Below are 26,332 nucleotides of genomic sequence, written 5' to 3'. Positions count from 1 at the left end.
CAGAGACCCACACTCACAGAGACCCACAGAGACCCACACTCACAGAGACCCACAGAGACCCATACTCACAGAGACCCACAGAGACCCATACTCACAGAGACCCACAGAGACCCACCCTCACAGAGACCAACCCTCATATGGAACCATACTCACAGAGACCCACCGAGACCCACACTCACAGAGACCCACAGAGACCCACACTCACAGAGACCCACTGCTTGTGACACAGGAGGGCCGAGCGAGAATCCGAGCGGTGACAACCGCCGGCCATGGACAGGGGCCGAGGCGGCGGCGGAGGCGGAGGAGGCGGAGGAGGCGGAGGAGGCGGAGGAGGAGGAGACCCGAGAAGGATCACCGACATCTCGGCCAGGCTGAGGCAGCTGATTGTCCCCGACAGGGGGCGGCCACTGGCCAGGGAGGGCCGGCACCCGGAGGGCGCCGGCGGAGCCACGGGCCGCGGGGAATCGAGGCGGGAGAGGAGCGAACGAGCGAGGCAGAGGGACGCGGCGGAGCGGGCGAGGGAGGCGAGGGAGCACGACGCCTTCCTGAGGGAGCAGCATGCGATGAACCAGAGGTTCGCCGAGAGGCGACGGGAGCTCGTGAGCCGGGGGGTCAACGTTTACTTCAATCCAGCGGAGGAGGCGTGGACGGCCGCCGGGGGGGGCATGGCGGGGCGGGGGGGGAGAGGGGGGGGGAGGAGCAGAGCGGGGGGAGGGGGGGTGAGAGAGGAGGCGGCGAGAGGAGGGGCGGGGGGAGCGGAGGGAGGGGTGGGGGGACGGGCGAGGGGGGAGGCGCAGAGAAGATCGGGGAGGGAGGCGGGGGGTGGAGCGGGGGGAGGAGGGAGAGCCGAGGGAGGAGGGGGCAGGGAGAGGGGTGGGAGGGTGGGTGAGTGGATGGACCGACTGAGACAGGTCGTGACGCCGAGATGGAATCGTCATTCCGGGAGGGGGGGGTCAGGAGGGGCGGGCACTGGGTGAGGGAGGGGGTTCACTCTGACATGGGAGAGGCCAGTTCACCATGGGGGGGAGGGAGGGGGTTCACTCTGACATGGGTCAGGCCAGTTCACCATGGGGGGGAGGGAGGGGGTGTAGGTGTGCGGCTCGCTCCAAGCGTCTCGGCTTCGCACCGTGCTGTTTGGTGTCGTGATGTCTCCAAGTTCTTTCGGTAAAGTCATCACGTAGGTAGGTATAAAATCAAATAAATTAAATCACGTGACGTTTTGGGCGCAACACAACAAGCGTCCGTCATCAGGTGGGACAACCATAGCAAGAGACAATTGCTGAAGTGGGCAAAAGGGTTGCCGTGACAAGAGGCTATGTAGGTAAGAGGGGGGGGAGGAGCCAGGGAGGAGAGATAGAGAGAGGGGGGCATGGGGTAGGGGGAGTGGAGTGCTGCTAGAGGGATTAAGAAACTAGCAATGAAATGCCGGGGGGGGGGGAGTGGGCGGGGCTGGGAGTGGGAGGCTGAAGAAACTGGAGATGCGGATATGAAGGCAACATCCTTCCAATGATTGCTCAATTTGTATCCATCTTCTCGGTTGAAGTTACGTCTAAGTTTATATATCTGGACGGCTTCATGAACAAACCTTTGATAGTAGCCTGAAGGTTTGCAGAGTACCGTGTTCTCGGAAAAAACGAAATCATGAGAGCCCACAGCGTTATAGCAATGGTCAGCCACGGCCGTGTTTCAGATCTGACTTGTGCTCGCGAACACGGTCCGAGATATGTCGTTTCGTTTCCCCAATGTAACAGCCACCACAGGTGCAACTTCGTTTGTAGACTCCAGGATATTGCATGTCAGGAATGACATCCTTTACCGATGGGATTAGATCACGGATTTTGTGTGCTGTACTGAATTGGACCTGGATCTTGTGTTTAAGATTTTGGAAAACTTTTTGGTAACGCCTGCTATGTATGATAACGTGATGGTTTTGATCGGCGTCTCAGGGGGTTGTTGCTCCATGGTTGGAGAAACATGATTGGAGAAACACGGTTGGAGAAACAGCTTTGCGAGTACCCATTCATCTTGAGGGCCTGGTGTACGTGTTCCAGTTCACTGGCTAGGTGGTGTTGGTCAGAAATACAGTGGGCCCTATGGTGTAGTGTTTTGATGAGGGAATGGGTACTCGGACCGTATTATTCGCAAAGTTGTTTCTCCAACCATGGAGAAACAACCCCCTGAGACGCCGATCAACACCATGACGTTACCATACATAGCAGGCGTTACCAAAAATATTTCCAAAATCTTAAACACAAGATCCAGGTCCGATTCAGTACAGTACACAAAATCCGTGATCTAATCCCATCGGTGAAGGATGTCATTCCTGACATGCAATATCCTCGAGTCTTCAAACTAAGTTGCACCTGTGGTGGCTGTTACATTTGGGAAACGAAACGACATATCTCGGACCGTGTTCGCGAGCACAAGTCAGATCTGAAACACGGCAGAACCAATACCTCCGCCGTGGCTGACCATTGCTATAACGCTGTGGGCTCTCATGATTTAGTTTTTTTCCAAGACCAAGGTACTCTGCAAACCACTATCAAAGGTTTGTTCATGAAGCCATCCAGATATCTAAACATAGACATAACTTCAACTGAGAAGATGTATACAAATTGAGCAATCATTGGAAGGATGTTATTAACCAGGTAAAACCTTAACTGCTTTATGGTGTTGCCTTCATATCCGCATCTCCAGTTTCTTCAGCCTCCCACTCCCTGACCCGCTCACTCCCCCCCCACCCCCCCCCCGGCATTTCCTTGCTAGTTTCCTAATCCCTCTAGCAGCACTCCACTCCCCTACCCCCCACACCCCCCTCTCTATCTCTCCTCCCTGGCTCCTCCTCCCTCTCTTACCTACGTAGCCTCTTGTCACGGCAACCCTTTTGCCCACTTCAGCAACTGTCTCTTGCTGTGGTTGTCCCACCTGATGACGGACGCTTGTCGTGTTGCACCCGAAACGTCACGTGATTTAATTTACTTTATTTTATACTTACCTGACATTATACCTACGTGATGACTTTTACCGAAAGAACCAAAGGGTGTGGCTCCCCTGCAGTCACGAAAACCTAGAATCTTGATTGAATGCCTCCAAGTGTCCCCAGGTCTCCGCGTGGAACCCTGAGGAGGTTTCCGCCTCTTTGCGTTCGGTCGCCTCGGACGTCGCATGGCCGCCGCCGTCGGCGGTCGCCGCCGTTGCGAGCCGGCGAGGGGGCCGGAGCGGGAGAGGGGTGAACGCGCCGATTGTCGCTGGGCGCGCGTTGATTAAAAGCGGTGCAAAATGTGTGGAGGGTAGAACTAGATTGTGTTCGTTGTGGACACGAAGGCCGCCTCGTTCCTACGGTGGGGCTGGTTGACTTCACTCGCAGAAAGTGGTGCTCGCTTCGCGACGGCCGGGAGGTGTCGACGACGGTGACGATGGCGGGCCGAGTCGACCCCCGACCGGGGATTGAACTGACACCCTTCATCGTCGTTCGACGGTTATCATTTGTTGACGGCGATTGTTTTAACGTCACGTTTGAAGTTGCCTTTGCTGAACGCGCCGATTGTCGCTGGGCGCGCGTTGATTAAAAGCAGTGCAAAATGTGTGGAGGGTAGAACTAGATTGCCGATATGGAGTTTTACGTAAAACCTAGGGAGCATAACCCCAACGCTCGACTTGATGTTCAGGTTAAGGTTCAGAGGAAATTATTTGGTGGTTGCTAAAAACTATTTTGAGTTTCAAATATTCTGTCTTCAAAAGGTCGACCGAACATGCAAAACTGGTGGCCAACTACAAGAAACGTCTGACCTCTGTGATTGCCAACAAGGGTTTTGCAACCAAGTACTAAGTCATGTTTTGCAGAGGGGTCAAATACTTATTTCCCTTATTAAAATGCAAATACATTTTTGACATGCGTTTTCTGGATTTTGTTGTTGTTATTCTGTCTCTCACTGTTCAAATAAACCTACCATTAAAATTATAGACTGATCATTTCTTTGTCAGTGGGCAAACGTACAAAATCAGCAGGGGGATCAAATACTTTTTTTCCCTCACCGTAAGGAGGGGTAACACTAACAGGAATGTGCGCTAACGCAATTTACCTAACAGGGAGGGCTACCGAACGTTCGAAACAAAAACCCTTTTAACGATTAACCCCTGAACCGCGAGGGAAGCGTAACAATTTCCGACGGATCAACCAGAGGCCACGGCCCGGCTCGCGGCTGCGACCACCCGCCAGACGGCGTGGGAACACAATTGAATGACAGGAGGGAGCGGTCCAGCGGACCGAAGCAACTCTTTGCACGAGCCATCGCCGCCAGTCCCCCCATCTCGAGCAGGAACTTGCGCGCTGGGGACCACTGGGACATTACGCAGATGGCCTAATGGGCGCAGCCCCTGCCTTGGAGGAGAAGATGGCAACCCGGCCTCCACACGTGGTCCATCACAGGGAGTGATGGGATCCTGCGGGCGACGCAGCAGAATCCTCCTGAAGCACAACTTCCGGGCTCACCCGCCCCGGCACGTCGGACGCATCAGACACCCGCCGCTCTGGAGCCGGAGACGAACCGTCTACATGTGGCGGGATGTAGGGGGGGGCTTTAACCACGACGGAGGCACAAACCAGCGGCGGCAAGCGACCTGCGTACGGACGCGCTGCGGCCCCTTGGCCTCGATCACCTCGACAGGGCCCTGCCACGCTCGGTGTAATTTAGGCGATGTACCCAAGGGCACCTGGGGAAAATGCGGCCCCGCCTTAGCCCCAGTGGTCCACGGGGTCCTGGACCTCCCGCGGTCCCACCGGCTTCTCGTTTGCGGCCTGCCGTTTGGCCGAATTCCCCCGAGACGCCTCCCACGCCTCCGTCAAACGCCCGAGTGTGGCCTGCATGGGCATGACGGCTCTCTTCCCTCCCAAATCCATGCCCGGCTGAGCTTGCATGGGTGGCTCATTCTCCCTCCCATACACGAGGTAAAACGGGGAGAATCCTGTTGAGGCATTAATGGGCCATGCTATATAGTGGGCAGGACACCGGGAATGTGCAAACCCCAGTTCGCCTCATTGATCCGTTGGCACAACGTGGACGTATGGGTTCTGTGGAAGCGCTCCGCCACCCCGTCCGTCTGAGGATGGTGGGGCAGGGTCCTGATTTGTTTTTGCACCCAGGGAGTTGCACACCTCCCGTAACAATCGAGAAGAACAATTCCGCCCCTGGTCTGCAGGAAGTTGTTCAGGAGCCCCCTTGTCCATGACGTAGCCGTGCAAGAACGTGTCCGCAATGGATGCGGCTGGCTGGTCTGGCAGAGGCGATGCCACCGGCCGCCGGAACAGGTATTCTACCCCGACCAGGATACATTTGTTTCCCCTCTGAATGGCAGGGAACGGCCCGAGAATGTCCAGTGCGATGAGCTCATTGATATGAGACACCGTGATAGATCGTAACGGAGGCTGGGCCTGCCTCGTTGGTGGCTTGCGGGGTGTGCAATCAGTACAACCTTTTACCATGTGGTATACTTTGTCCGTCACCAAGGGCCAATAGAAGTCAACGCTTTAGTGTCAGCAAGGTTTCACGGATTCTGAGGTGCATTAATTTCTCATGGGACCACCCGGCGCGTGAGTTTACCCTGCAGAGCATTCGGCACCACCGTGCAATAACACTGTAGCTCTTCAACCCGTCTTATCAAAAGTCATTCGTGGAGGACTATTAGGGACATGCATCCCCGATGGCTTGCTTTTACTGCCTCTCGTACCAACGCGGTGGAGCAATTTCAACAGCGAGGCGTCCTCCATCTGGAGGCGTCCCCATTCAGCGCGCGTGAGACCCAACGTGCCGTCACCTACGTGCATCCGCCTCGGGTGGCGGCGCGTCGACAGATGCCACTACAGCACGTGGCAACCTCGCGCACGATGGCTTACGTCAACCAGCACCCATTAAGCACGCACGCTGGTCACTCGGTGGTAAACGGCCACCGAGGGGTCGGCGCGCTGACGAGGCCTTCGCGCGAGGCGACAAACGCGGCCTCCTCCCCCCACCCCCCCCCCCCCACCGAAATCTCTGGCCCTTAGCAGCGAGCGTGTGGAGCGGTTTTGGGATCGTCGCGAACTTGGGGAACAAAGTGGTGATAATGACGTGAAACCCCGACAAAATTGGGAACTTCACCCACCGACTTGGGGGTTGGCCATGTGTGCACGCGCGCCGTTTTGTCGGGAGCCATGGCTAACCCGGACTCGCTAACGATGTGGCCCAAATACTGCATCGATGTTTGCAAGAGGTGGCACTTTTGCAAGTTTAAATTTGAGATTGGCTGCCTGCACTTTGGCAAACACGGACCGCAGTTGCTGCAAATGCTGCTGATACGTGTGCCCGAACATAATGACGGGCGTTCGATACTTCATGCTGCCTTAACGTGCACTTAGCCTGGCACAAGCGCCGTGGTGACGTCACCGACACTTGTGGCGAATGGCGGTTGTTGTTGTGTATAACCAGCGGGTGGGGTGTAACTGAGTCGCAGACATCTTAGGAGCAACACGATTATTAACTATTAACACAACACACTCCAGGCTATTGACACAACACACTCCAGGCTATTAACACAACACACTCCAGGCTATTAACACAACACACTCCAGGCTATTAACACAACACACTCCAGGGCTATTAACACAACACACTCCAGGCTATTAACACAACAAGCTCCAGGCTATTAACACAACACACTCCAGGCTATTAAGACAACATACTCCAAGTATTAACACAACATACTCCAGGCTATTAACACAACATACTCCAGGCTATTAACACAACACACTCCAGGCTATTAACACAACACACTCCAGGCTATTTACACAACACACTCCAGGCTAATAACACAACACACTCCAGGCTATTAACACAACACACTCCAGGCTATTAACACAACATACTCCAGGCTATTAACACAACACACTCCAGGCTATTAACACAACACACTCCAGGCTATTAACACAACACACTCCAGGGCTATTAACACAACACACTCCAGGGCTATTAACACAACACACTCCAGGCTATTTACATAACACACTCCAGGCTATTAACACAACACACTCCAGGCTATTAACACAACACACTCCAGGCTATTAAGACAACACACTCCAGGCTAGTAACACAACACACTCCAGGCAATTAACACAACACACTACAGGCTATTAACACAACATATTCCAGGCTATTAACACAAACACTCCAGGGCTATTAACACAACACCAGGCTATTAACACAACACACTACAGGGCTATTAACACAACACACTACAGGGCTATTAACACAAGACACTACAGGCTATTAACACAACACACTCCAGGCTATTAACACAACACACTATAGGGCTATTGACACAACAAACTCTGGGGTGGTGACCACCCAACTAACCACGCTACGGCAGAACTAGACACGGCTCCACTATCCCGGTCCGGACCAAAAGCTGGGTCCCGGACCACGTGGCTGGAGGCTTCTTCAAGCTTGACGTGGATCTGCTGCCTCTCCAACAGTAAGGGCCCCGAGCCCCTCCCAGGGCCCCCCCCCCCTTATATGGGGCTGGCTCCGCCTCTTGCCCCGCCCACCTTCTAGAACTCTCTCGCCCTTGCCTGAAAGCTCTCGAGAGTTCTTCCCGGACCACGTGACCACCCATTGGCCCCCCTCCGCCGGTGGCCCCCCTCCAGTATAATCCGGTCACGCGTCCCCAGGTCAGCCAGAGGTACCACGCCCCCAACGTAACCCTGGCTGGGCTGACGCTCTCTCGCTCTCTCAACGGGAGCCACGGCGCTTAACCAGCGCTCACCCGAGCCCCCCACTAGGGCTGTGCTACACCACGTGTGTCCGGGGTGTACCCACGACAGTGTCCATCCCGCCGTGGCCTCGCAGGCCCGGCACCACACACAGTGACATCTCCAGTCGCCGCACCATTATACTTTTTATTTTGTTGATCATAACGCTTTAACTAACGTAGGGCGGGCTTGGGAGCGGCGTTGACGATGTGTTTTGGCGTTGCACCAACCCAGCACCTTTGCATTCAGAAGTTGGAGGTGCTTTGATTGTTACAGCGAGAGGTGGAATCATCACCGCCATGGGTTTAAGTGGGCACGGAGCCCGTCAAGGGAATGGGTAGGTAGAGGAATGGGGTTGGAGAGTATACACAACTTGCATTTCTAGTCATTTCAACAATTTATGGGCATGCGCATCATTAACAGTATCCTGATTGATGAGCAAAACAAAATCGCAATTTAATCGTGAATCTATTGTCATAAATGAGTCTGAAATATCAATAGTCATGCTCAAAACCGCATTCCTATTATAAAAAATAATTGAACTCCCATTCATGATGACAATTCCAATATGGTCATTATGATGCTCAGAATTAGTTATATTCTCAGAATCATGAACATTTATTAAAACAGCGGTATGCTCAAAATGCAAATTGACCAATTTCAACATGTACACAATCAATTCCAAGATTCTAATCAAAGTAAGTCCTATGTATCGTGGTGTTTTCATGCTTATCCATTATTTGGGCCCCCCCCAAAAAAATATATATACAAAAGTGTATTTTTATGTTTGCATGGTGTACAGTCTGGAAATTACCCACATGGCAAATTTCAAGCTTGGTGCGTATCGGCAAGTACGCTAAACATTTTGAACAGACACACATTCACAACTTGCCTTTGATATATATGGAGATTGGTAATAAATTGTTAATTTAACTACTTTCATGTTGACGGATTAGAAATACGAATAGCACTGGCTCACCACGGGGCTTATTGCGTGGTATCTGGGCACTTTATTTGAAACGTAAACCCCACAGTTTGTGAGTACAATTCCTCGCAAGTTTCGTCCACAGAGACAGACAATGACGTTTCTAGGTAAGAGTAAGAAATGAATCTACGTGTCGAGGAGAGACGAGAGAGCCAAGAGGTCACCTCGGGAGACGGTGGCGGGGCGTCAACCTTAGTCACGTGACTGAAGGAGTGTGGGCGTGCCGCGCGTGTGTACCGTGCGTGTGTGTCGTGCGTGTGTATTGTGTGTGTGTACTGTGCGTGTGTGTGTACTGTGAGTTTGTGTGTGCGTGTGTACTGTGCGTGTGTGCACCGTGTGTGTGTACTTTGTGTCTGTGTGTACCGTGCATGTGTGTGTACTGTGCGTGTGTGTGTACTGTGCGTGTGTGTACTGTGTGTGTGTACTGTGTGTACTGTGTGTGCACCGTGTGTGTGTGCTGTGTGTGTGTGTACTGTGTGTGTGTGTAACGTGTGTGGCGGTAGTCTAGCGGTTAGCGCTACGCTGCTCTACGAACATAACGACCCGAGTTTGATTCCCGCTCACAGCCAACACCCAGTGACGATTATTTGAACCGGTTCTGGGCCTCCCCTAGGTCGAGTCAGCCTCAAATGAGTACCCGGTGCGGTGTGTAAATATCATTACTGGGGAGACAAAGGCGGTCGGGCACGGTGCTGGCCACCCACCCCCTCGTGTACCGTTCCGGCCTTCATAGGTGGTGCTGCTACTTGCTAACAACACTTGCCCCAACAGTCTGTTAAGGCTACACGGGGGATCTTTGTCTTTGTATCACCACCCAGAAGTCACGGAGCTTTTGAGGCTCCGAGCCACGTGGGGATCCACAACAGCGTGAGGCGGTGCCACTCAGGTGAGACTCGGGGATATGTGATTTCTAATCGATAGCCATCCGTCAGTTAACCCATCGCAACTGCTGAGACTGTCACGCGACTTCCTCCTTCCAGCGAGCCTTTGACGCTTCACGTGGCCTCAAAGTTTACACAGTGTGTACGTATACACAATAATGTCCACGTTGTTGTTGCTGAGTTCACGCACTCAAGGGAGGGGGCAATGGAAAATTAATCTAAATCAACTTAAACTCCATCCCCATGACCTCATCGGCATGAAGTGCCAGCTGGAGGTGTACCTCGCTAGTGACGTCATGTTACCAAGGTATTCACACTTCCCCAACCCCGTCCACGGCGCTCTTGAGCGTGACGTCACCTCCGCTTGGGTCACTGCCGATATCAATCCAGTGGCAATCCTTATTTGGGCAAAGCTACGCCGAGTGACTGGCGGTTCATTAACATAATGTATTTGAAGCCGTGGAGTGTTTATTGCGACGGGTTCAGCAGCCACGCCCCATCACTCGACATATGGGCCGGGTTCATTAACATAATTTATTCAGTTACAGTGCGGCTCATTGTGGGAGGGGCGTGTCCCTTACCGCGGAAGTGACGTCATGTTACCTGCTTACACGCGTTATGTCGCGAGGTAACAGGAGGCTGCCGATCTGCGCTTGCACTGAAATCCGAGGTTAGAAATTCTCATGCTGGTGGTAGTGGTGGTTGTTGTTGTGGTTGTTGTTTACCAAGGTAGAGCCTCTCTCGTAGGGATGTCAGTTGAGTAGCAGCGAGCATGGGAATCGACGTCCAGGTTGGAACTTTACAACGCGGGGCCTAGCCACGCGGGGCCTTGCCTCCTGCCCTCGCCTGATTGCGCTCACTTTAATTATCTCGCTTAAGTTTAATTTGTCTTCACCCGGCTCGCCACTTTGTAACTTTGTTTTATTGTAAATATTCACACAGTTTTTATTTTCTTTTGTTACCAGGCCAAGCCCGCTTGAGCTGCTATACCGCTCTTGTTATCAGAAGCGACCTGCCCACAACAACACAAGGTGAGGCTTTGTCAACGTGTGTGAATGTTTTGACTTAAAACTTTGGTGACTGCAGGAATTAATATTCTTGGTTCTTTCGGTAAAGTCACGTAGATAGAAAATTAAATAAAAATAATAAAATAAATGAATAATTCCAAATAAAGCAAAAAACTCACGTCGTTTTGATCGCAACACAAGTGGTCTTTATTTAATGTAATTGTATTATCAGTTATTGTTAGTTTCTATCTACGTAACTTTACCGAAAGAAACAAGAATACGTGTGTCAATGTCTATCGGTCAAAGACACTCAGCGGAGAGACTCGCAAACTCCAAATATACAGCAGGCGTCAGGGTCGGGATCGAACCCACGACTTCCTGTATACCAAGTGAGGTAGCTAACATCTCACCACGGAGAGAGACACGCAAACTCCAGTTAGCCTCAGCTATGTTCGTTGATCCTCAATTCATTACTTGGTGGAGTGAGGAAGCATTCATGCCAAGCAGATGAAGGTGGCCAGGCGTGATTCTAGACACGCCACCACCTGTTTACCCAGTGACATTGTACAGTTTGTGTTTGCAGTAACGTCTATTAACTCTGTTGAATACGGAGGTTATAGCGTAACAATAGTTTACTTTTGTTTTCCTCTGGAACTCTTTATAAGAATGGAAACAGGAGGTGAACACAGCACACACATGCAGCTGAAGTCGGAACTGTTCATCCCAGCATTTAAGGACATCTGAGCCTGGATTCACACCTCTAAGTTGCGATTGAACATTAATTTATGCATAACACAATTAGGATTGTTTTCAACGAGACCCTTGGGGTGCGAGCCGCCGGTAACATTGCGGGGTTGGTGGGGGGCCAAGTGGTGAGCGCCCGGACCCCCCTGGACCCCCTTTGTCTCCCCGGCGAGCAGTGCGGCGTGACCCCCGCCCCCCCCGCACGGAGCCCCTCGACACCCCGCGGGGGTCAAGGTCACCGTGACCTTGACCCCCGCGGGGAGCGGCGAGCGAGGAGTCGGTCCTGGGCCTCCCCCTGGGGTCGACTCAGGCTAAAACTAAAATAGAGACACCGGGGGGCGCCGTGGCGAAGTTGGCGGCCGGGGGGAGACAAAGGCGGCCGGGCAGGGGGGCGGCGCCGGTGGCCCCCTTCGTAAGCGCCGCTGCTGCTGCTGCTCGCCACTAGCGGCACTCGCTCCGACAGCCTCCAAGGCTACGTGGGGGATCTTTGTCTTTGTGTTTGCCTCTAAAATCTCATTCATGGACTACTCACACAGAGACCCACAGACTACTCACACAGAGACCCATAGACTCACCACACAGAGACCCATAGACTACTCACACAGAGACCCATAGACTACTCACACAGAGACCCATAGACTACTCACACAGAGACCCACAGACTACTCACACAGAGACCCATAGACTCACCACACAGAGACCCATAGACTACTCACACAGAGACCCATAGACTACTCACACAGAGACCCATAGACTACTCACACAGAGACCCATAGACTACTCACACAGAGACCCATAGACTCACCACACAGAGATCCATAGACTCACCACACAGAGACCCATAGACTCACCACATAGAGACCCATAGACTCACCACACAGAGACCCATAGACTCACCACGCAGAGACCCATAGACTACTCACACAGAGACCCATAGACTACTCACACAGAGACCCATAGACTCACCACACAGAGATCCATAGACTCACCACACAGAGACCCATAGACTCACCACATAGAGACCCATAGACTCACCACACAGAGACCCATAGACTCACCACGCAGAGACCCATGGACTACTCACACAGAGACCCATAGACTACTCACACAGAGACCCATAGACTCACCACACAGAGACCCATAGACTCACCACACAGAGACCCACAGACTACTCACACAGAGACCCATAGACTCATCACACAGAGACCCATAGACTCACCACACAGAGACCCATAGACTCACCACACAGAGACCCATAGACTCATCACACAGAGACCCACAGACTACTCACACAGAGACCCATAGACTCACCACACAGAGACCCATAGACTCACCACACAGAGATCCACAGACTCACACAGAGACCCATAGACTACTCACACAGAGACCCATAGACTACTCACACAGAGACCCATAGACTACTCACACAGAGACCCACAGACTCACACAGAGAATATTAGACTCACACAGAGAAATTAGACTCACAGAGAGAAAAATTAGACTCACACAGAGAAAATTAGACTCACACAGAGACCCATTGACTCGCATAGATACCCATAGACTCACACAAAGACCCATAAACTACTCTCACAAAGACCCATAGACTACTCACACAAAGTCCCATAGACTCACACAGAGACCCATAGACTACTCACACAGAGACCCATAGACTACTCACACAAAGTCCCATAAACTCACACAGAGACCCATAGACTACTCACACAGAGACCCACAGACTACTCACACAGAGACCCACAGACTCACACAGAGAAAATTAGACTCACACAGAGACCCACTGACTAGCATAGAGACCCATTGACTCACACAAAGTCCCATAAACTCACACAGAGACCCATAGACTACTCACACAGAGACCCATAGACTACTCACACAGAGACCCATTGACTACTCACACAGAGACCCACTGACTAGAATAGAGACCCATTGACTCACCCAAAGACCCATAGACTCACCACACAGAGACCCATAGACTACTCACACAGAGACCCACAGACTCACACAGAGAAAATTAGACTCACACAGAGACCCATTGACTCGCATAGAGACCCATTGACTCACACAGATACCCATAGACTACTCACACAGAGACCCATAGACTACTCACACAGATACCCATAGACTCATCACACAGACACCCATAGACTACTCACACAGAGACCCATAGACTACTCACACAGATACCCATAGACTCACACAAAGACCCATAGACTACTCACACAAAGTCCCAAAAACTCACACAGAGACCCATAGACTACTCACACAGAGATCCACAGACTCACACAGAGACCCATAGACTACTCACACAGAGACCCAGACTCACACAGAGACCCATAGACTCACACAAAGACCCATAGACTACTCACACAAAGACCCATAAACTCACACAGAGACCCACTGACTCACACAGAGACCCACAGACTACTCACACAGAGAAAATTAGACTCACACAGAGACCCATAGACTACTCACACAGAGACCCACAGACTCACACAGAGAAAATTAGACTCACACAGAGACCCATTGACTCGCATAGAGACCCATTGACTCACACAGATACCCATAGACTACTCACACAGAGACCCATAGACTACTCACACAGATACCCATAGACTCATCACACAGACACCCATAGACTACTCACACAGAGACCCATAGACTACTCACACAGATACCCATAGACTCACACAAAGACCCATAGACTACTCACACAAAGTCCCAAAAACTCACACAGAGACCCATAGACTACTCACACAGAGATCCACAGACTCACACAGAGACCCATAGACTACTCACACAGAGACCCAGACTCACACAGAGACCCATAGACTCACACAAAGACCCATAGACTACTCACACAAAGACCCATAAACTCACACAGAGACCCACTGACTCACACAGAGACCCACAGACTACTCACACAGAGAAAATTAGACTCACACAGAGACCCATAGACTACTCACACAGAGACCCACAGACTACTCACACAGAGACCCATAGACTACTCACACAGAGACCCATAGACTACTCACACAGAGACCCATAGACTACTCACACAGAGACCCATAGACTACGCACACAGAGACCCATAGACTCACCACACAGAGATCCACAGACTCACACAGAGACCCATAGACTACGCACACAGAGATCCACAGACTCACACAGAGACCCACTGACTCGCATAGAGACCCATTGACTCACACAGAGACCCATAGACTACTCACACAAAGATCCACAGACTCACACAGAGAAAATTAGACTCACACAGATACCCCTAGACTCACACAAAGACCCATAGACTACTCACACAAAGTCCCATAAACTCACACAGAGACCCATAGACTACTCACACAGAGATCCACAGACTCACACAGAGATTATTAGACTCACACAGAGAATATTAGACTCACACAGAGAAAATTAGACTCACACAGAGACCCATTGACTCGCATAGAGACCCATAGACTCACACAAAGACCCATAGACTACTCACACAGAGACCCATAGACTACTCACACAAAGATCCACAGACTCGCACAGGGAAAATTAGACTCACACAGAGACCCACTGACTCACACAGAGACCCATTGACTCACACAGATACCCATAGACTCACACAAAGACCCATAGACTAATGACACAAAGTCCCATAAACTCACACAGAGACCCATAGACTACTCACACAGAGACCCATAGACTACTCACACAAAGACCCATAGACTCACCACACAGAGACCCACAGACTCATCACACAGAGACCCATAGACTCACCACACAGAGACCCATAGACTCACCACACAGAGACCCATGGACTTAACACACAGAGACCCATAGACTCATCACACAGAGACCCACAGACTCACCACACAGACACCCATAGACTCACCACACAGAGACCCATAGACTCATCACACAGAGACCCATAGACTCACCACACAGAGACCCATAGACTCACCACACAGAGACCCATAGACTCACCACGCAGAGACCCATAGACTCACCACACAGAGACCCATAGACTACTCACACAGAGACCCACAGACTACTCACACAGAGACCCATAGACTCACCACACAGAGACCCATAGACTCACCACACAGAGACCCATAGACTACTCACACAGAGACCCACAGACTACTCACACAAAGACCCATAGACTCACCACACAGAGACCCATAGACTCATCACACAGAGACCCACAGACTCCCCACACAGAGACCCATAGACTCATCACACAGACACCCACAGACTCACCACACAGACACCCATAGACTCCCCACACAGAGACCCATAGACTCCCCACACAGAGACCCATAGACTCATCACACAGAGACCCATAGACTCACCACACAGAGACCCATAGACTCACCACACAGAGACCCATAGACTCACCACATAGAGACCCATAGACTCATCACACAGACACCCATAGACTACTCACACAGAGGCCCATAGACTACTCACACAGAGACCCACAGACTCACACAGAGACCCATAGACTACTCACACAGAGACCCATAGACTACTCACACAGAGACCCATAGACTACTCACACAGAGATCCACAGACTCACACAGAGAAAATTAGACTCACACAGAGACCCACTGACTCGCATAGAGACCCATTGACTCACACAGAGACCCATAGACTACTCACACAAAGTCCCATAAACTCACACAGAGACCCATAGACTACTCACACAGAGACCCACAGACTACTCACACAGAGACCCACAGACTCACACAGAGAAAATTAGACTCACACAGATACCCATTGACTCACACAGAGACCCACAGACTCACACAGAGAAAATTAGACTCACACAGAGACCCATTGACTCACACAGAGACCCATTGACTCACACAGAGACCCATAGACTCACACAAAGACCCATATACTACTCACACAAAGTCCCATAAACTCACACAAAGACCCATAGACTATTCACACAGAGACCCACAGACTCACACAGAGAATATTAGACTCACACAGAAAATTAGACTCACAGAGAGAAAATTAGACTCACACAGAGAAAATTAGACTCACACAGAGACCCATTGACTCGCATAGATACCCATAGACTCACACAAAGACCCATAAACTACTCACACAAAGACCCATAGACTCACACAGAGACCCATAGACTACTCACACAGCGACCCACAGACGACTCACACAGAGACCCACAGAATCACACAGAGAAAATTAGACTCACACAGATACCCATTGACTCACACAGAGACCCACAGACTCACACAGAGAAAATTATGCTCACACAGAGACCCATTGACTCACACAGAGACCCATTGACTCACACAGAGACCCATAGACTCACACAGAGACCCATAAACTACTCACACAGAGACCCATAGACTACTCACACAGAGACCCATAGACTCACCACACAGAGACCCACAGATTACTCACACAGAGACCCATAGACTCATCACACAGAGACCCATAGACTCACACAGAGACCCACTGACTCGCATAGAGACCCATTGACTCACACAGATACCCATAGACTACTCACACAGAGATCCACAGACTCACACAGAGAAAATTAGACTCACACAGAGACCCACTGACTAGCATAGAGACCCATTGACTCACACAAAGTCCCATAAACTCACACAGAGACCCATTGACTACTCACACAGAGACCCACTGACTAGCATAGAGACCCATTGACCCACACAAAGACCCATAGACTCACACAGAGACCCATAGACTACTCACACAGAGACCCACAGACTCACACAGAGAAAATTAGACTCACACAGAGACCCATTGACTTGCATAGAGACCCATTGACTCACACAGATACCCATAGACTACTCACACAGAGACCCATAGACTACTCACACAGATACCCATAGACTCACACAAAGACCCATAGACTACTCACACAAAGTCCCAAAAACTCACACAGAGACCCATAGACTACTCACACAGAGATCCACAGACTCACACAGAGACCCATAGACTACTCACACAGAGACCCAGACTCACACAGAGACCCATAGACTCACACAAAGACCCATAGACTACTCACACAAAGACCCATAAACTCACACAGAGACCCACTGACTCACACAGAGACCCACAGACTACTCACACAGAGAAAATTAGACTCACACAGAGACCCATAGACTACTCACACAGAGACCCACAGACTACTCACACAGAGACCCATAGACTACTCACACAGAGACCCATAGACTACTCACACAGAGACCCATAGACTACTCACACAGAGACCCATAGACTACGCACACAGAGACCCATAGACTCACCACACAGAGATCCACAGACTCACACAGAGACCCATAGACTACTCACACAAAGATCTACAGACTCACACAGAGAAAATTAGACTCACACAGATACCCATAGACTCACACAAAGACCCATAGACTACTCACACAAAGTCCCATAAACTCACACAGAGACCCATAGACTACTCACACAGAGATCCACAGACTCACACAGAGATTATTAGACTCACACAGAGAAAATTAGACTCACACAGAGAAAATTAGACTCACACAGAGACCCATTGACTCGCATAGAGACCCATAGACTCACACAAAGACCCATAGACTACTCACACAGAGACCCATAGACTACTCACACAGAGATCCACAGACTCGCACAGAGAAAATTAGACTCACACAGAGACCCACTGACTCACACAGAGACCCATTGACTCAAACAGATACCCATAGACTCACACAAAGACCCATAGACTAATGACACAAAGTCCCATAAACTCACACAGAGACCCATAGACTACTCACACAGAGACCCATAAACTCACACAGAGACCCATAGACTACTCACACAAAGACCCATAAACTCACACAGAGACCCATAGACTACTCACACAAAGACCCATAGACTACTCACACAGAGACCCACTGACTCACACAAAGACCCATAGACTACTCACACAAAGTCCCAAAAACTCACACAGAGACCCATAGACTACTCACACAGAGATCCACAGACTCACACAGAGACCCATAGACTACTCACACAGAGACCCAGACTCACACAGAGACCCACAGACTCACACAGAGACCCACTGACTCACACAGAGACCCACTGACTCGCATAGAGACCCAATGACTCACACAGAGACCCACAGACTACTCACACAGAGAAAATTAGACTCACACAGAGACCCATAGACTACTCACACAGAGACCCACAGACTACTCACACAGAGACCCATAGACTACTCACACAGAGACCCATAGACTACTCACACAGAGACCCATAGACTACTCACACAGAGACCCATAGACTACGCACACAGAGACCCATAGACTCACCACACAGAGACCCACAGACTCACACAGAGACCCATAGACTACGCACACAGAGATCCACAGACTCACACAGAGACCCACTGACTCGCATAGAGACCCATTGACTCACACAGAGACCCATAGACTACTCACACAAAGTCCCATAAACTCACACAGAGACCCATAGACTACTCACACAGAGACCCATTGACTCACACAAAGACCCATAGACTACTCACACAGAGACCCATAGACTACGCACACAGAGACCCATAGACTCACCACACAGAGACCCACAGACTCACACAGAGACCCATAGACTACGCACACAGAGATCCACAGACTCACACAGAGACCCACTGACTCGCATAGAGACCCATTGACTCACACAAAGACCCATAGACTACTCACACAAAGTCCCATAAACTCACACAGAGACCCATAGACTACTCACACAGAGACCCATTGACTCACACAAAGACCCATAGACTACTCACACAAAAACCCATAGACTACTCACACAAAGTCCCATAAACTCACACAGAGACCCATAGACTACTCACACAGAGACCCATAGACTACTCACACAAAGACCCATAGACTACTCACACAAAGACCCATAGACTACTCACACAAAGTCCCATAAACTCACACAGAGACCCATAGACTACTCACACAGAGACCCATAGACTACTCACACAGAGACCCATAGACTCACACAGAGACCCACAGACTCACATAGAGACCCAGTGACTCACACAGAGACCCGTAGAGTATCTTCTTTGGTTCTTTCGGTATTAAAGTCACCATCACCACGTAGAATGAGAATAATAAAATAATAAAATAAAACACAATAAAATTCTCACGACGTTTCGGCCACGACACAAGCGGCCTTCTTCAGGTGAAAGGAACAAACCTGTCGGGACGACAGAGCCACAATAATGACGGAGCTTCAATAATGAAGCCCTTAGCACAGACTGACGTTGTGACACGTGGTGCACGTGGTGTCTGTGTGTGTGTCTGTCTGTGTGTCTGTGTGTGTCTGTGTGTGTGTGTGTCTGTGTGTGTGTCTGTCTGTGTGTGTGTCTGTGTGTGTGTCTGTCTGTGTGTGTGTCTGTCTGTGTGTCTGTCTGTGTGTGTGTCTGTGTGTGTGTCTGTGTGTGTGTCTGTGTGTGTGTGTGTCTGTGTGTGTGTCTGTGTGTGTGTGTCTGTCTGTGTGTGTCTGTGTGTGTGTCTGTCTGTGTGTCTGTCTGTGTGTGTCTGTGTGTTTCTGTGTGTCTGTGTGTCTGTGTGTCTGTGTGTATGTCTGTCTGTGTGTGTGTCTGTGTGTGTGTCTGTGTCTGTGTGTGTGTCTGTGTGTGTGTCTGTGTGTCTGTCTGTCTGTGTGTCTGTGTGTGTGTCTGTGTGTCTGTCTGTGTGTCTGTGTGTATGTGTCTGTCTGTGTGTCTGTGTGTGTGTCTGTGTGTGTGTCTGTGTGTCTGTGTATGTGTGTGTGTGTGTCTGTGTGTGTGTCTGTGTGTCTGTCTGTGTCTGTGTGTATGTGTCTGTCTGTGTGTCTGTGTGTGTGTCTGTGTGTGTGTGTCTGTGTGTGTGTCTGTGTGTGTGTCTGTGTGTCTGTCTGTGTGTGTCTGTGTGTGTGTCTGTCTGTGTGTCTGTCTGTGTGTGTCTGTGTGTGTGTGTGTCTGTGTGTCTGTGTATGTGACTGTGTGTGTGTGACTGTGTGTGTACTGTGTGTGGGGAGCGATAGTGTAGCGGTTAGCGCTACGCTGCGCTATGAACCTGGCGACCCGGGTTCGATTCCCGCTCACGGCCAACACCAGTGACGATTATCTGAACCGGTCCCGGGCCTCCCCTAGGTCGACTCAGCCTCAAATGAGTACCTGGTGCGGTGTGTAAACATCGCGACTGGGGAGACAAAGGCGGTCGGGCGTGGTGCTGGCCACCCACCCCCTCGTGTACCGTTCCGGCCTTCATAGGTGCTCGCTAACAGCACTTGCCCCTACAGTCTGTTAAGGCTATATGGGGGATCTTTGTCTTTGTGTGTCTGTGTGTGTGTCTGTGTGTCTGTGTATGTGTCTGTGTGAAGAGCGGTGGGACAGCGGTCAGTGCGCGCGCGCAAATAATTAATTAATTATTAATTATTGATCTATTCGGGGAACCATTGGCTTGTTGACACAAGGGCTTAGTAGGAGTTTTTAATTAACTCTGAGCAGCCGTCAGTCAAACCATTACGTCATCCGCGCGCGGTTGAAGCGCGAGTGGGGGGATGACGTCATTGACCCTCCCCCCCCCCAAATGGCGGGTGGGGGGGAGGGCATCGGCCCCCACCTAATGGGGAGTGGCGAGTGGGGCATTAGCCCCCACTCACTCACCCATCCACTCACCCCCTCACTCACCCCCTCACCAACCCCCTCACTCACCCCTCACCAACCCCCCCCACTCACTCACCCATCCACTCACTCACCCCCTCACTAAACCCCTCACTCACCCACCCCCTCACTCACTCACCCCCTCACCAACCCCCTCACTCACTCACTCACCCCCTCACTCACTCACCCCCTCACTCACCCCCTCACTCATCCCCTCACCAACCCCCTCACTCACCCCCTCACTCACTCACCCCCTCACTAAACCCCTCACTCACCCACCCCCTCACTCACTCACCCCCTCACCCACCCCCTCACTCACCCCCTCACCAACCCCCTCACTCACTCACCCCTTCACCAACCCCCTCACTCACCCCCTCACTCACCCCTCACCAACCCCCTCACTCACCCCCTCACTCACCCCCTCACCAACCCCCTCACTCACTCACCCACTCATCCCCTCACTCACCCCCTCACCAACCCCCTCACTCACTCACCCCCTCACCAACCCCCTCACTCACCTACCCCCTCACCCACTCACCCCCTCACTCATCCCCTCACCAACCCCCTCACTCACCCCCTCACTCACCCCCTCACTCACCCCCTCACCCACCCCCTCACTCACCCCCTCACCAACCCCCTCACTCACCCCCTCACTCACTCACCCCCTCACTCACCCCCTCACTCACTCACCCCTTCACCAACCCCCTCACCCCCTCACTCACCCCCTCACCAATCCCCTCACTCACTCACCCCCTCACCAACCCCCTTACTCACCCCCTCACTCACCCACCCCTCACTCACCCCCTCACTCACCCCCTCACCAATCCCCTCACTCACTCACCCCCTCACCAACCCCCTCACTCACCCCCTCACCAACCCCCTCAGTCACCCCCTCACTCACCCCCTCACTCACCCCCTCACCAACCCCCTCACTCACTCACCCCTTCACCAACCCCCTCGCTCACCCCCTCACTCACCCCCTCACCAACCCCCTCACTCACCCCCTCACTCACCCCCTCACCAACCCCCTCACTCACTCACCCCCTCATCCCCTCACTCACCCCCTCACCAACCCCCTCACTCACTCACCCCCTCACCAACCCCCTCACTCACCTACCCCCTCACCCCCTCACTCATCCCCTCACCAACCCCCTCACTCACCCCCTCACTCACCCCCTCACTCACCCCTTCACCAACCCCCTCACCCCCTCACTCACCCCCTCACCAATCCCCTCACTCACTCACCCCCTCACCAACCCCCTTACTCACCCCCTCACTCACCCACCCCTCACTCACCCCCTCACTCACCCCCTCACCAATCCCCTCACTCACTCACCCCCTCACCAACCCCCTCAGTCACCCCCTCACTCACCCCCTCACTCACCCCCTCACCAATCCCCTCACTCACTCACCCCCTCACCAACCCCCTCACCAACCCCCTCACTCACCCCCTCACCAACCCCCTCACTCACCCCCTCACTCACCCCCTCACTCACCCCTTCACCAATCCCCTCACTCACTCACCCCCTCACAAACCCCCTCACTCACCCCCTCATCCCCTCACTCACCAACCCCCTCACTCACTCACCCCCTCACTCACCCCCTCACCAATCCCCTCACTCACTCACCCCCTCACCAACCCCCTCACCCCCTCACCAACCCCCTCGGTCACCCCCTCACTCACCGCCTCACTCACCCCCTCACCAATCCCCTCACTCACTCACCCCCTCACCAACCCCCTCACCAACCCCCTCACTCACCCCGTCACCAACCCCCTCACTCACCCCCTCACTCACCCCCTCACCAACCCCCTCACTCACCCCCTCACTCACCCCCTCACCAACCCCCTCACTCACTCACCCCCTCATCCCCTCACTCACCCCCTCACCAACCCCCTCACTCACCCCCTCACCAACCCCCTCACTCACCTACCCCCTCACCCCCTCACTCATCCCCTCACCAACCCCCTCACTCACCCCCTCACTCACCCCCTCACCCACCCCCTCACTCACCCCCTCACCAACCCCCTCACTCACCCCCTCACTCACCCCCTCACTCACTCACCCCTTCACCAACCCCCTCACCCCCTCACTCACCCCCTCACCAATCCCCTCACTCACTCACCCCCTCACCAACCCCCTTACTCACCCCCTCACTCACCCCCTCACCAATCCCCTCACTCACTCACCCCCTCACCAACCCCCTCACTCACCCCCTCACCAACCCCCTCACTCACTCACCCCCTCACTCACTCACCCCCTCACCAACCCCCTCACTCACCCCTCACCAACCCCCTCAGTCACCCCCTCACTCACCCCCTCACTCACCCCCTCACCAATCCCCTCACTCACTCACCCCCTCACCAACCCCCTCACCAACCCCCTCACTCACCCCCTCACCAACCCCCTCACTCACCCCCTCACTCACCCCCTCACTCACCCCTTCACCAATCCCCTCACTCACTCACCCCCTCACCAATCCCCTCACTCACTCACCCCCTCACCTACCCCCTTACTCACCCCCTCACTCACCCACCCCTCACTCACCCCCTCACTCACCCCCTCACCAATCCCCTCACTCACTCACCCCCTCACCAACCCCCTCACTCACCCCCTCACCAACCCCCTCAGTCACCCCCTCACTCACCCCCTCACCAATCCCCTCACTCACTCACCCCCTCACGAACCCCCTCACCAACCCCCTCACTCACCCCCTCACCTACCCCCTCACTCACCCCCTCACCAATCCCCTCACTCACTCACCCCCTCACTCACCCCCTCACCAACCCCCTCACCTACCCCCTCACTCACCCCCTCACCCCCTCACTCACCCCCTCACCAACCCCCTCACCAACCCCCTCACTCACCCCCTCACCTACCCCCTCACTCACCCCCTCACCCCCTCACTCACCCCCTCACCAACCCCCTCACTCACTCACCCCCTCACAAACCCCCTCACTCACTCACCCCCTCATCCCCTCACTCACCCCCTCACCAACCCCCTCACTCACTCACCCCCTCACTCACTCACCCCCTCATCCCCTCACTCACCCCCTCACCAACCCCCTCACCCCCTCACCCCCTCACTCACCCCCTCACCAACCCCCTCACTCACTCACCCCCTCACTCACTCAGCCACCCACCCACTCACCGTCGTGGTGTGTTTATACACGAAACAATGTCCTCTTGTGGAGTGCAGGAGGTCCGACGTTCCGTGCCGCTAACACGGACAGGCGACTGCGCGCGGCTGTGATCACGTGACGCATTCGCAGGGCGGCAGAGTCTTCCGGAAGATGTCCCGCGCCACGCGTGAGACGGCCGGAAGAGTCTTCCGGAAGATGTCCCGCGCCACGCTTGAGACGGCCGGAAGAGTCTTCCGGAAGACGTCCCGCGCCACGCGTGAGACGGCCGGAAGAGTCTTCCGGAAGACGTCCAGCGCCACGCTTGAGACGGCCGGAAGAGTCTTCCGGAAGATGGCCCGCGAGTCTTGAAGGGCACGTGACACGTGAGACAACCCGCTGGGAGGTGTAACAGCAACGATAACAACAACAGCAGAAACAACAACAGCAGAAACAACAACCACAACAGCAGAAACAACAGCAGCAGTAGAGGCGCCGTTCCACGTGTGGAACGGCCGAGTGGGTCACCCACGTGGATAGAGCCTGGGGCGGGCCTAGAACTGGTCGGTGACTGTGTGTGTGGTGTGTGTGGTGTGATGTGTGTGGTGTGTGTGTGGTGTGTGACTGTGTGTGTGGTGTGTGTGTGACTGTGTGTGTGGTGTGTGTGGTGTGTGTGTGGTGTGTGTGTGGTGTGTGTGTGACTGTGTGTGTGGTGTGTGTGTGTGTGGTCTGTGTGTGTGTGGTGTGTGTGTGGTGTGTGTGTGGTGTCTGTGAGTGTGTGTGGTGTCTGTGTGTGGTGTGTGTGTGGTGTGTGTGTGTGGTGTATGTGTGGGGTGTGTGTGTGACTGTGTGTGTGGTGTGTGTGACTGTGTGGTGTGTGTGATGTGACTGTGTGTGGTGTGTGTGTGGTGTGTGTGTGTGATGTGTCTGTGGTGTGTGTGTGATGTGTGTGACTGTGTGTGTGGTGTATGACTGTGTGTGGTGTGTGTGTGGTGTGTATGTGTGATGTGTCTGTGGTGTGTGTGTGATGTGTGTGACTGTGTGTGTGGTGTGTGACTGTGTGTGGTGTGTGTGTGGTGTGTGACTGTGTGTGGTGTGTGTGATGTGTCTGTGGTGTGTGTGACTGTGTGTGGTGTGTGACTGTGTGTGGTGTGTGTGTGATGTGTGACTGTGTATGTGGTGTGTAACTGTGTGTGATGTTTCTGTGGTGTGTGTGGTGTGTGTGATGTGTCTGTGGTGTGTGTGACTGTGTGTGTGTGGTGTGTGTCTGTGTGTGTGTGTGTCTGTGTGTGTGTCTGTGTGTGTGTGTCTGTCTGTGTGTGTCTGTGTGTGTGTCTGTCTGTGTGTCTGTCTGTGTGTGTCTGTGTGTTTCTGTGTGTCTGTGGTGTGTGTGACTGTGTGTGTGTGGTGTGTGTCTGTGTGTGTGTGTGTCTGTGTGTGTGTCTGTGTGTGTGTGTCTGTCTGTGTGTGTCTGTGTGTGTGTCTGTCTGTGTATCTGTCTGTGTGTGTCTGTGTGTTTCTGTGTGTCTGTGTGTCTGTGTGTATGTCTGTCTGTGTGTGTGTCTGTGTGTGTGTCTGTGTCTGTGTGTGTGTCTGTGTGTGTGTCTGTGTGTCTGTCTGTCTGTGTGTCTGTGTGTGTGTCTGTGTGTCTGTCTGTGTGTCTGTGTGTATGTGTCTGTCTGTGTGTCTGTGTGTGTGTCTGTGTGTGTGTCTGGGGAGCGATAGTGTAGCGGTTAGCGCGCTGCGCTATGAACCTGGCGACCCGGGTTCGATTCCCGCTCACGGCCAACACCAGTGACGATTATCTGAACCGGTCCCAGGCCTCCCCTAGGTCGACTCAGCCTCAAATGAGTACCTGGTGCGGTGTGTAAACATTGCCACTAGGGAGACAAAGGCGGTCGGGCGTGGTGCTGGCCACCCACCCCCTCGTGTACCGTTCCGGCCTTCATAGGTGCTCGCTAACAGCACTTGCCCCTACAGTCTGTTAAGGCTATATGGGGGATCTTTGTTTGTCTTTGTGTCTGTGTGTGTGTGTATGTGTGTGTGTCTGTGTGTGTGTCTGTGTGTCTGTCTGTGTCTGTGTGTATGTGTCTGTCTGTGTGTCTGTGTGT

At 52.8% G+C, this 26,332-nt stretch overlaps 1 long non-coding RNA gene across 1 annotated transcript; it reads right to left on the bottom strand.

Annotated features, from left to right (window-relative positions):
• Positions 1-19,508: 19,508 nt before the first annotated feature.
• Positions 19,509-25,097, bottom strand: LOC142915848 (uncharacterized). The gene is made up of 2 exons (XR_012936131.1): positions 24,254-25,097; positions 19,509-19,650 (listed from the first exon to the last, which is right to left on the bottom strand). It is a non-coding gene; the product is annotated as an uncharacterized LOC142915848 (long non-coding RNA).
• Positions 25,098-26,332: the final 1,235 nt, after the last annotated feature.

The sequence above is a fragment of the Petromyzon marinus genome, unplaced genomic scaffold (genome assembly GCF_048934315.1).
Source record: "Petromyzon marinus isolate PM22_M1 ecotype Great Lakes invasive population unplaced genomic scaffold, UKy_Petmar_22M1.pri1.0 PM_G_Scaffold_36, whole genome shotgun sequence".
Taxonomy (NCBI): domain Eukaryota; kingdom Metazoa; phylum Chordata; class Hyperoartia; order Petromyzontiformes; family Petromyzontidae; genus Petromyzon; species Petromyzon marinus.
The sequence above is the reverse complement of the archived record's forward strand: the minus strand, read 5'-3'. Positions and strand labels throughout refer to the sequence as shown.